Below are 10941 nucleotides of genomic sequence, written 5' to 3'. Positions count from 1 at the left end.
GCATGTACATAAATACACATGCATAAAGTGTGGCTAAACAACAAGCTACATCTAAAAACGGGGTGAAGCCTTCCAGCCCTCTTGTCCCACAGCCTGAGCTCTTTGTGGGTGACATCCCGACCCCACGCCACTGCCCCTGAGGTGGGAAGGGTTTCCCGCCCCGCACTTCACCTCCACGTCTCCCTGAACATGCCACGCATTCGGTGTGATCCCAAAGAGCAGCCGTCAGGGTGACAGGAGCGAAAGGCTCACCCTCCTCTACACGACGCCATACTCACCCCGGGCCTCTTCCAGATGAAGGGAACGGGTGGCTTTTCACTGAAGAAGAGAGAGGAGTTGCAGGCGGGGAAGTCGGGGTCCTCAAAGAGGACCCCCCTGCTCAGGCACTCCTGCTTCAGCTCCTCGAAGGCCTTCCCCGAGCTGTGGGTGCCACGGGCGGCCCCGGGCAGGGCGGGCGGCCTTGGCTTCGAGTCCTGGTACAGGTACGGCATGGCTCCCTCCCACCTGCCAGAGAGAGATCCCAGGGAGCCGAGGCTTAGCGGGCAGTTTGGGGCAGAAGCGAGAGGGAACTGGAGGCAAAAAGGAGAGGGAGCAAAAATACCTCTCGCGCCTTGTGAAGGAAAAGAGGGAGGCCGGGGAAGGAAAAGAGGGACAGCGCTGTGGGGAAAGCCGGTGGTGCCCTCCTCCGTCGCGCCTCCTCGAACGGCAGCGCCAGGCCGACCTCCTGGCTGCTCCGAACCGCGGCGGCAGAGACGAACACCCTGAAAGCAAACAGGGAAGGAAAGCGGCCAGCCTTGGCCACGCTGGAAGCGGGAGCGGCCGGGTGGTGTGCCCTGTCCTTCCCCCCGGGGCAGAGCCGCTGCGCCTGCCCGGCGGGCAAGGGCGTGCACGGGGCCTGGCACCGCTCCCTGACAGGGATGGGACGGGACGGGACGGGAGGTTGTCGCCGGGCCGGGGATGGCTTTGAGGGACACAACACCCAGCCAGTGCCCTCGGCGTCATGCGGCGGAGGCGAGCCCCTGGGAGAGAAACCAGAGCCGCGCGGCGGGGTGTTAGCCACTGTTTCTCACAGGTGGGAGAGCAGCCTGGCGTTCCTGGTGGCAGGGCCGTCTTGGTGGGCAGGTGTTGTCCCTGTCAGATGAGATGCAGGAGGGACAGCAGGGCTGAGAGGTGGCCACGGCCAGGGCAGCTCTGCCGGCGGGGGTCCGAGGGCTGGGGGCGCACAGGAGGAGTGGTGGTAGCTGGTGGGGAGGGCTCGGAGCAGGACGTGTACCGAGCAGCAGGGCAAATCCCAGAGAAAGTGTCAGGAAATGCTACCCTGAGGAGGGATTTTAATGGGCCGTGCACTGAAGGAGGTTTTAAAAACATGTGTACTTGCTACTGATTTCCAGGTTTCATGACCTTGTTCGTCGGTCACTGTACTTCTGCTACGTGGCTTTTACCTGCCGCATCGTTGGACAGTAAAACACTGCGCTGGAGAGGACGCTGGTCAATGCACCGTGGATGCTCTGAAGGAATAACGGCAAGGCTCGGAGCCAGACGGGCATGGATATTTCTCTCTGCTTGGAAAGGGAAGAGATGCCACCCTCTTGGAACAAATTACAGTTCCTGTAATACAAAACACAGCCCTGAGTACGAACAGCACTCAGCCTCCCTTTGCTTTAATTGGCCCTTTGGTGGACCAGTCGAGCTTGCTGCCAAGAGATGATTTATGGAGAGCAATTGGGTGAAACAGAATTAGTTCCTTTCTGTTCTGCTATTTTTCACAGCAGTGCTGTGAGGAAAGCGTTCTTTTTCAGAGCATATATTCCCTTGTTTATTCCCCATAATTGCATCCATTGTTGATGTCTGCAGGCTCCCTGCTGAGACCGAGTTCCCATTGTCCAAATGTATGGATGCTGTCCAAATGTGTGAGAAGAGGCAGGCCTCGTGCTCCAAACGTGGCCATCATTTGACCGAACTTTAGGTCTGCAGAATAGAGTCCAAGCTACTCACCTCAGCTTTTTCTACAGTAAGTGCAGAAGATCGGCACCTCCAGAAAGTGATTCACTGTGTACTCATCCATAAGATCCTACTGGAGATGACTGCATCTTTCATTTGGCTGTAGACCATGGACTAGCTCAGGGTAGGTGCCCAGCTATTAAATGCTTATAGTCAAGTGAAAGGGATCCCAGCCATGGGGCTAAGGCAGGCAAAAGGCATTTAAGTGCCAACACAAGCCCAGGGACGCGATATATCCAACATCCCACATTCAGCCAGTGGCAAAACCAGGAATGAACTTTATCCACAACACCTCTGTGTGGTCCAAGGCATGTTCCCAATCACCAGACTAACGTGCTGACTGGGGAAGGAGATGTTCAGCGTCCCAGGCATGCAGCCTCCACACCTGCTATGGCCCAAGGAGAGTAACCATATATCACTTCAGGCAGTTTCTGCTTTTCAGAGTTCAGCTGCATTCAAAAATGTGTGAGCTGAGCTCTACGGGGGCTCATCCTGCTGCAGAGGACTTGCAGTTTCTCTCCTATGTGAATGTTCTGGTGTGTAGGAAGGGATGTTTTCATGCTGCAGCCTTTCTCCCAGAGGGCAGGGATAGCTTTTCCCTCTCCTCACCCTGCTGCTTCATGTCATGCAGGGTAAGTTCACGTCTCTGAGATCTCAACCTTGGTGTCAGGGCACTGAAAGTGCCCAGGAAAGATGGTGCCTGGGGAGGGCAGGTGGAAAAAAAAGAGAAATGAGCAGAAAATGCTAATAAAATGGCTTGGTTCTGATTAAAATACAACACTTCGCTAGTCACATGTTAAGAATCATGGGCTCATCCCTGAGGTTTTCTGGTCTGGAGGGGCAGAAACATACAAACATATGTATCACTTACATACTTACCCCAGTCAAGTATTTTACAAGGAAAGGGACTTCGAGCAGTTTTGCTCTTTTACCATCAAATCCCCTTTTGAAAGCAGTGAGAAATGCATTTCTCCCCTAAGATGACTCTTGTAATTGCTGCCACTTGGTGCTCTTTGCAGACACTCAGGGACCGTTACAGGCGGGAGGAAAGTAAAACACAGGTCCTGTGGTACTCTGTTATGGACAGACAACAGCTGTATGTTGTTACTAGCTCAGGAGAATGGCCAGCAGGATTTGAACAACTGACCTACAACAGCTTTGCTCCTTAGATGTGCTGGTCCACTGAGTAAAAGCAGGGTAGATTTTAATGCTCCCTGGAACAGTGGGTGAACACAGACAGTAAGAGGCTGCAACACCAGGCTGCATACATTTTAATTTAGCACGCCATTGCAACAGACATATTGTGACATTAAAGCAATACAGGAGAGCCCTGAGTAATAAAGTCCTTCCTCCACGATGACACTGTCTCGGGGACAGTAGGTTTCCAGCCCACCGATCTCTCTCCCAGCAGGGGCCATAAGGTAGGTCTGTCCTTGGTCTGTGAACTAGGTACCTGCCAGCATGTGAAGGGGCTGCCAGCTGAGAGATAGATGTCAGATCTAATGCAATTAATTCCCAACAGGCCACCTCTGGACACCATTAGGCTCCTGCGGTCTGCAGAGAACTCTCTATGAGCCGCATCACCAGGCAAGATTTCAAGGTGACAGTGTAGCAGCATGAGTGATGCACAAGCTGGCAACGTATGTTAAAGCTGGACACTGTTTTCTTCCAGACACAATCATTAAATGCCTGTTCCTGAAACACCAGGAGTTTTATCTGCTACCTTCAGCCATGGCTCCAAAGCGCACAGCATGAACACCAGTGAATTGCAGCTGCCCGCAAGCATCACCCTCCTGCCTAGCCACACTGCTCATCCCATGACATCCACAGAGGGGACTGCGTGGGCATTGCATTGAAGAAGCAGTGGCTCTTGGTGAGCATCCTCTGCCAAGAGCAGAGCTTCAGGCACACTTACTGCTGATAGGAACAAGAGCAGAGTCACTTCTGTCATTTCTTTTTCTATCATCAATGCCATTGGGTCATACTTCCTTGGATCTTGTTTTCATCAAGAAGTCAGAAAGTCTCATTTGGTTTTTCTGTGGTTTTAACTGCTTTTTATCTGGGAGAGACTCTTTTTCTCTCTCTCTCTGCAGCTGTAATTCATGGGGTAGAAGGTGACGTAAAGGGAACCCAAAAGGCCTGATGCAGGAAACTATGATTTCTACTTCTCCTTGGCCTCCTCACTTAGCATCATGCTACAGCTCTAACTTTCAGCCCCCACTGTTCAGCATCTGGCGTGTGCTTTTCTGAGTCGCACTTATGTAATTCCTTCCTCATTAACATCAGGTGGACCCTGGTCATTCAGGATTTAAAGTTGGTTATTCAAATGACAGCAACCTGATTAAGTCTTTCATAACCCTATTGTCATTAAACCTCATGCCTTGTCATCACTTTAACATTGGAGGGTTTATCCATAGCCTTTGACCTGACTGATCCCACATTCTCCAGTGCTTGTTGCCTGCTGGCTAAGAGCCTTCAGTGTCATCTGACCTTCTCTAGGGGACTGATTTAGGCTAGATTATTTCATTTTGTGCTCTTTCTCCAGGGGTTTGAGAGACATGACTGGTTTTGTCTTGGTCCCTTTATAGCTCTCCTTATACTTGCAAAGATTTAAGGTAGGTAGATCTTATTATGTGGGCCGAGGTACCATCTGTGAAGCTCAGCAACTCTTTGTCCTTCCTTCCTTCCTTCCTTCCTTCCTTCCTTCCTTCCTTCCTTCCTTCCTTCCTTCCTTCCTTCCTCCGAATTTGTATGAAGTTATAGAAAACATCTTTGTTCTGTCTCTGAGATTAGTCTCGTTTCATACTGCTTGGTGCCCTCTGAACTTTGCATTGGTTTGAATCCAAATGCCACAATCTTGGTCACATGAAACCATGCTGTTTCTTAGACTTTCCATTACTTTGGCTCAACGCAGAGCATGGACTTTTGCCCGGTGGCTTGCAGCTTGGCAGGCTTTGCACATGCTCCTGCACACATCTTTGCTAACTGAGGAGATGCTATATTGCTCTGACAACAGTGGAGACCAGATAAAATTGAGCCCAGCTTGGGGCTGTTTTTTTAAGGACTTTTCCTTTGGCTTCCAGCAATAAGGTAATATACGCTTTCTCTGGCATTTCCAGGATTTGCTGCAAGGGGCTAGAGCATCCTTCTCTCCCTCATTTCCAGAAGCAGAAGTGAGGCGGAGGGAGGGGAGGTGAAAAAGATCATGCAGGGCTTTAGGGGTTGTGCAGGGACTGCAAGCCAGGCCTGAGGACTGGACAGCCCTACAAAATGTCGTGGACTGCCTAGTGAAAAATGCTGGAGAGCAATGAGAAAAAGGGTGCTGGAGAGCAATGAGGTAAAGGGTACTGGAAATCAAGGGGAAGGGTTTTAAGAAGTGCCCTTTGAAAATCTTGCCCGGAGCTGATTAAGGAAAAAAAAATCTTGGAGGAATTGCAGGATATCAAAATCTCATTCAAAGGAGGATCCTAAAATTACAGTGAATGTTCATTATCATTCTGCCTAGTGGTGAGCGGCCACAGCCTGGCTGCTTTCACTGGGCTGTGTGCTTTGGTAAGTAATAACGACATTATCCGTGCTGGCAGCTGAAATATTATGGTTAGACAGCCATCTAAGTGCTTTACCCAGCCAAACAGGCACGGCTTTCTGAGCTGTTGTTCCAGGCTTTTGTCAGAGCTAAGCATACACCACTGCATTAATTCATTACTTTGGAGGAGGGGCCGTTTTACAAACAAAAGAGAGCTTTTAAGCTTATTTTTATTCTTTTTCTTTAGACTGTGAAACACCAAGTGGCAGTGTGGGAAAGGAGCCAAGTTGCAGCATGTCTTCAGCCCCCTGAGTCAGAGGCAGTCCCTACGGGAGCTCAACTTTTCCTGGGAGAATACCTGTAAGAGCACCCACCGATCTTTTTTTTGGGGGAAGCTTATGGGTTTCAGAGGCTTTCATCGCGGTATGTTTCAGCATCCTGACCACGAGGCAATCTTAATTCTTTTCTCACTAGGAATATCCAGGGCCGAATTTTCTGTTCCTCAGCTTTATCCCTTAAGCAGTACGCTAAAATGTTATTTCATGTTTTTACAGTTAACATTGAAAAGGTGGAAAAAAATAAAGCAAAGTAAAAATAAAATTAAGCCAAAACTGCAGCAAACATTTAAGCCTTTGCATAAAATTGTCCAGTAAAAACAGAACAGCAGGAAATTCTGATCTGCAAGAAGACTGATTTTTGCCACTTACTGAAACCCCAGAAACTTCAATTACAAGCTCTTTCATTATTTCCTGTAAAAAACTACCACAGGGATAAATTTAACTTTTCCCTCCTCTTGCTTTCAGAATTATTGGTTTAACAAAGCACAGTAAGGTAATAACTTTTCCAAATGTTACTGGTGCTGCAGCCGTGACGGCAGGCGCTCAGCACAGCCCCGGCCCAGCTGGGAGCAGCGATGCGGAGGCACTCCGCACGGAGGCAGCTTCGGCTAAGGAGAGAGGGATCTGGCATCATCCCTGCAGTTCTGCAACTGGCTGGATGAATGCCTGTCTTCACCCTCTTCGCCTTTTTTTTTGCAAACTTTAGACCTGCAAATAGTTCCACGTCGGCGTTGGCGTGGGAAGTTGGTTCCCACTTCTGCGTGGCATGGCTGGAGCTGGTCCTGAAGGAGGTGATGGGTCTGCACAGCAGCCCCGAGGAGAGAGATCCTGCAAGGCTTTAGCAACCTGGGCAGCCTTAACATAATGCTGCCTGGCTCAGTCTCTCTCTCTGCTTTCTACCTTTCCATCTTTCTACCAGGATCTGAAAGCGGGAAGGAGTCCAATGTGGCCAACAATTTTGCTATCGTCAGTTGTACACCCCTCAAATTAAAGCGGATCTGAAATCCACACCCTTAGCTCAGGTTGCAAATGGGTCTGTCCTTTTTTATACTGTAGATTATATTTGGAGCAGTGAAAATTGCTGCTGCTGGCCCAAGAGTGTTGCAGTTTTGCCCCCATAGCTGGCTGGCTGTGTGGGAGCTGCCTTTCAGTGGCTATGACTCCGCAAAATGGAAGAGTCCCGTAACCCCCGCAGTGGGGAGGGAGTCAGTCTGTTTCTCACTAATGAACTACATAAACTGTAGAGAATTAAAACCACTCCTCGAGGGAGGCAGGAGACCACCACAGATAGTCTTCTCAGAGGAACACCGAAATGCAGCCAAAATAGCAGAGTCCTGCTGCTTGCAACTATTTGCCCACCCAGGGCAAGAAGCCGTGGGCAGAGGAGTGGGAGGAGGGGTGGAGGTGGCTTGAGGAAGGCTGGGGAGAAGATGAAGGGGAACCTGAATTTGCCCAGGGAATAGGGGTATCCCAGCTTCCAAATGTCTTTCTATGGCTATGCTTTGAATTTCCAGGCTAGGAGACAACAACTATCGTGCATGGACCCCTGGGGACAATTTGGCTCGGGACCAAAAAGTGCAATGAAAGTTTCAAAATCCCAGTAGTGACAGTAAGAATTAGCCTCCCAAGGTCTCACTTAGAAGATCTCCAGGGAGTAAATCTTCACTGAGCTTTATGCAGCAACCTCACAATACTGAGGGGAGCAGGATGTTTGGTGGTGGAGCCTTTTGGAGCTGAATATTGTGGCATCTCCTAGACAGAGGTCACCTGGCTGCTTCTCTCACTCATCTTGGGGAACAGCTTGAAGGCTTCAGTGGCTGACCCAGCTGGGAAGTGTTGGGACAGTGCAAAATCCCTCCCTGACACAAAGGCATCCATCAGGAGAGTATCATGGAAAGTGTATTAGTTCTGATAACAAAGCTGGCCCCAGCTCTTTGAGACAGACATCTTGCTGTGCAGGCACTGGCATCCCTGCTCCTCTGCCTTGCAGCTCTCATCCCAGGGATGAAGATACAGTGTGATCAAATAGGTAACACACTGGGCTGGCAGTCAAGAAACCTGGCTGCTTGTCCGTGAGATGTTGCCAACCTGCTGCATGACGGAAGGTGAGTCATGTCACCTCTTCATGTCCACTTTCCCTCTTAGGACAGGCTCACTCTGTCCTGGCTGCTTTGTTCTGGGATTGTCTCTCGCTCCTCATAGGCACAGCACCTGCCACAGGGAAGGACCCCAAATCAATTCTAGATCACTGATAGAAATGTTAGACCGCAAAGTATTTTGAGATCCCTAGGGTAGGAGGTTCCCTTTGCTCACACACACAGTGGGCACATGGTCATGCCTCTGTGTGCATGTGCAGGCTGTGCATAGACCATTCTTAAAACGCTAATAAAAACTGCATCTTCCACCAGGAGAGGAAAACAATAGGGTTACAAAATTCAAAGCGATCTCTACACTCAGGGCCTGCAAACAGAAGCCGTAACAAACCAAAAGTAATCATAAGCTGGAACAACAAGTGTTAGTGTTAATATAAGCTCATTTAGGTATTAGATCATTAGAAGAGCTCCACAGATAGGGGAACATCAGCACACAGACCTCCCCCAAAGGGACTGTTCCTTGAGAAGCAGAAAGAGATGCAGAGATCCTGATGCTCGCTCCTCCATCATGGAGGCTCTGCAGCACTGCCAGGACGTTGGCTGCCGGGGCAGCTGGCGCAGCCAAGGCATCTCTGCTCCTGTGAGGTGGGAGAGCCGTGCCACTTGTGCCCTTTCGGAAATCCCCAGCTACCTGAGTCAGCTCTCCAGCTGCCCACTCACTACGTGCATTTTGGCATCTTTCAGGTTGGCATGCTGAGTCCCTCCGCCCCAGCACAGGGATGGCACGTGCGGTCCTTGGGGTTTGTGGCAGCCACATTACCAATTTCTCCATTGCTCTTGCTGTGACAACCCATGGCAGAAGCAGGATAATCTCTCTCTTTCATCATCTGTACTTTGAATGCTATAATTGAAAAGCATTTTTGCAATCTTCTTTACACAAAAAATTGGGCAAGCTGAGTACATCCCCCACGCTCACCAGCTGCTTTCACAGAAAAGTGGTTCCAGCCAACAAGGGCAGAGGTCAGGTGTACAGAGAAAACATGGGGAAAATCACATGCAAACCTATTCCTTATCAAAGTTTTATTAAAACAGTTAAAAAAAAATTACTTTGCACAGCCTTTCCCCACCAGAGGTAGCAAAAATAAACAAATAAAATCAGGCCCATGGCAGCTTGCCACAATTCTCTCAGAATGGGGGAAAAATTGGTTTACTAACATACAGAAACCTGCCTGACCCATTGCCAGAGCTGTACCCCTTCTTCCCTACTTATTTACTCTGGAAAAAGTCACCGAGTACTTTGTGTGCAGCTAAAGTGAGAACAGAGCCCAATGGTCCAGCAGGAGACAGAGACACATTGCAGACCCCAGTGCAGTAACTCTGCCACTGCCTGGTACACATACCCTGATTAAGAGAGAAAAAACCTGAAAAGTGGCTACCTAATACTAAGAGCCTACCTGCAGTTTTTAAAAATTGTTCATATTTTCCAGGGCTTATGTTGATTTTGAAGAGATAGCAGCGGGTTTCTAAATGTGCTGTGCAGAGGAGCACAGCCCAGCAGCGCCGAGGCTGAGGGTCAAGTTCGCTGGGTGTGATGTTTCACTGGCGTGGCTCTGCTGAAAGTGTGTCTCCAGTCTGTGCTGCAAAATGAGCCAGCATAAGGCGGCCTCAGCTCAGACATCTCTATTTCTATCGCCAGTTGAAGACAAGCCCTTAAAGAGGAGTGCAAGAGCTGTTATATGGATCAAGCTAAAATTCATGACAGCCAGCTGTCTGGGGATTTCCCCAGTTAGCAATCGCACCTGGGCCATCACATTCTGCAGCCTCTACTGGCCGTGCCCTCTGTGATTTCATTTAATCTCTTTTTGTACCAGCTAAGACTTTCGGCCTCTGCAGCACCTTATGGCGGTGCCTCCTGCAGTTTATATATGTGAAAGGGTCCTTCCTTTCATTTACATTTGCTGCCTGATAATTTTACTGGGACGCCGCTGCTTCTGGCATCATTACAAAACAGTGATTCAGGACTTTCTCTTCATCTTCATCATTTTACGTTTATACTCCCTATACCAGTGGTTTCTCTTCCAAACTGAAGCGTCATGGTCTCCCTAGGCCCTGGGCTGCTCTACAAAGTTTTTTCCTGGATGTCTCACAACCAGTGGTCCTTCCACCGTCACGACTGCCTGCCACACCCGGGGCAACCACTGCTCCAGCCGATGAAGCGATATTCCCTGTCTTCCTTTTGTCAGATCCTCCCACAAGGACATCCTCTTTTTCCTTTCCTTCCTGTCCTTTTCCCAGCACCTGTTTGCACACTCCGATGGGTGCCTTGTCCAGACCTCGCACTGTCTTCTCTTACCAAAGCAGACGAGAGAGGCAATGTTACGAATGTTGATGGGGTGTAGAGGTTGACAATTACCAATGTCAACCCACAGGCTGTATAAACCGTTTGTGGCCTACTTCTTACTCAAGGTACTTTTAGTCTTAAAAAAAGAAACCCTCAAATTTAGTAATGAATGATATATGATCATGTACATGCTATTATGTCTGAGTTAGTCATATATTAATTCATAATCTATGTAGGTCAGACATGCCAACCTAACCTAGCAAGAACCCACATGAAGGTCTGTGGTCCAAGGCTGTGAGCGGAGTAATTTATTACCCCTCCTCCATGACTCCCACCATAACCTTGCAGGAGACAAGAACATCATCACAGGAATACATGTGGCCCTTCTGAGTTCAGATCTCAGAGCAAAATTTGGGAAAGCTGGAGAACAAACTGAACAAAACAGAATAAAATATTTACTGATGTCTCCACAGAAAGTGCTGAATTTTATACAGCTTTTCCCAGAACAATCTGGATCAATGAAAACACTTTTCAACAGAGTGGAGACATGATATTCTTCAGTGAAAGAATAGCCGCCTGGGTAATCAATCGAAATTCTAGCTCCGACAAAATCATTTTCCCATTCAAGACCGAATTGCATGC

Source organism: Accipiter gentilis, chromosome 28, assembly GCF_929443795.1.
Source record: "Accipiter gentilis chromosome 28, bAccGen1.1, whole genome shotgun sequence".
NCBI classification, from domain to species: Eukaryota; Metazoa; Chordata; class Aves; order Accipitriformes; family Accipitridae; genus Astur; species Astur gentilis.
The sequence above is the reverse complement of the archived record's forward strand: the minus strand, read 5'-3'. Positions refer to the sequence as shown.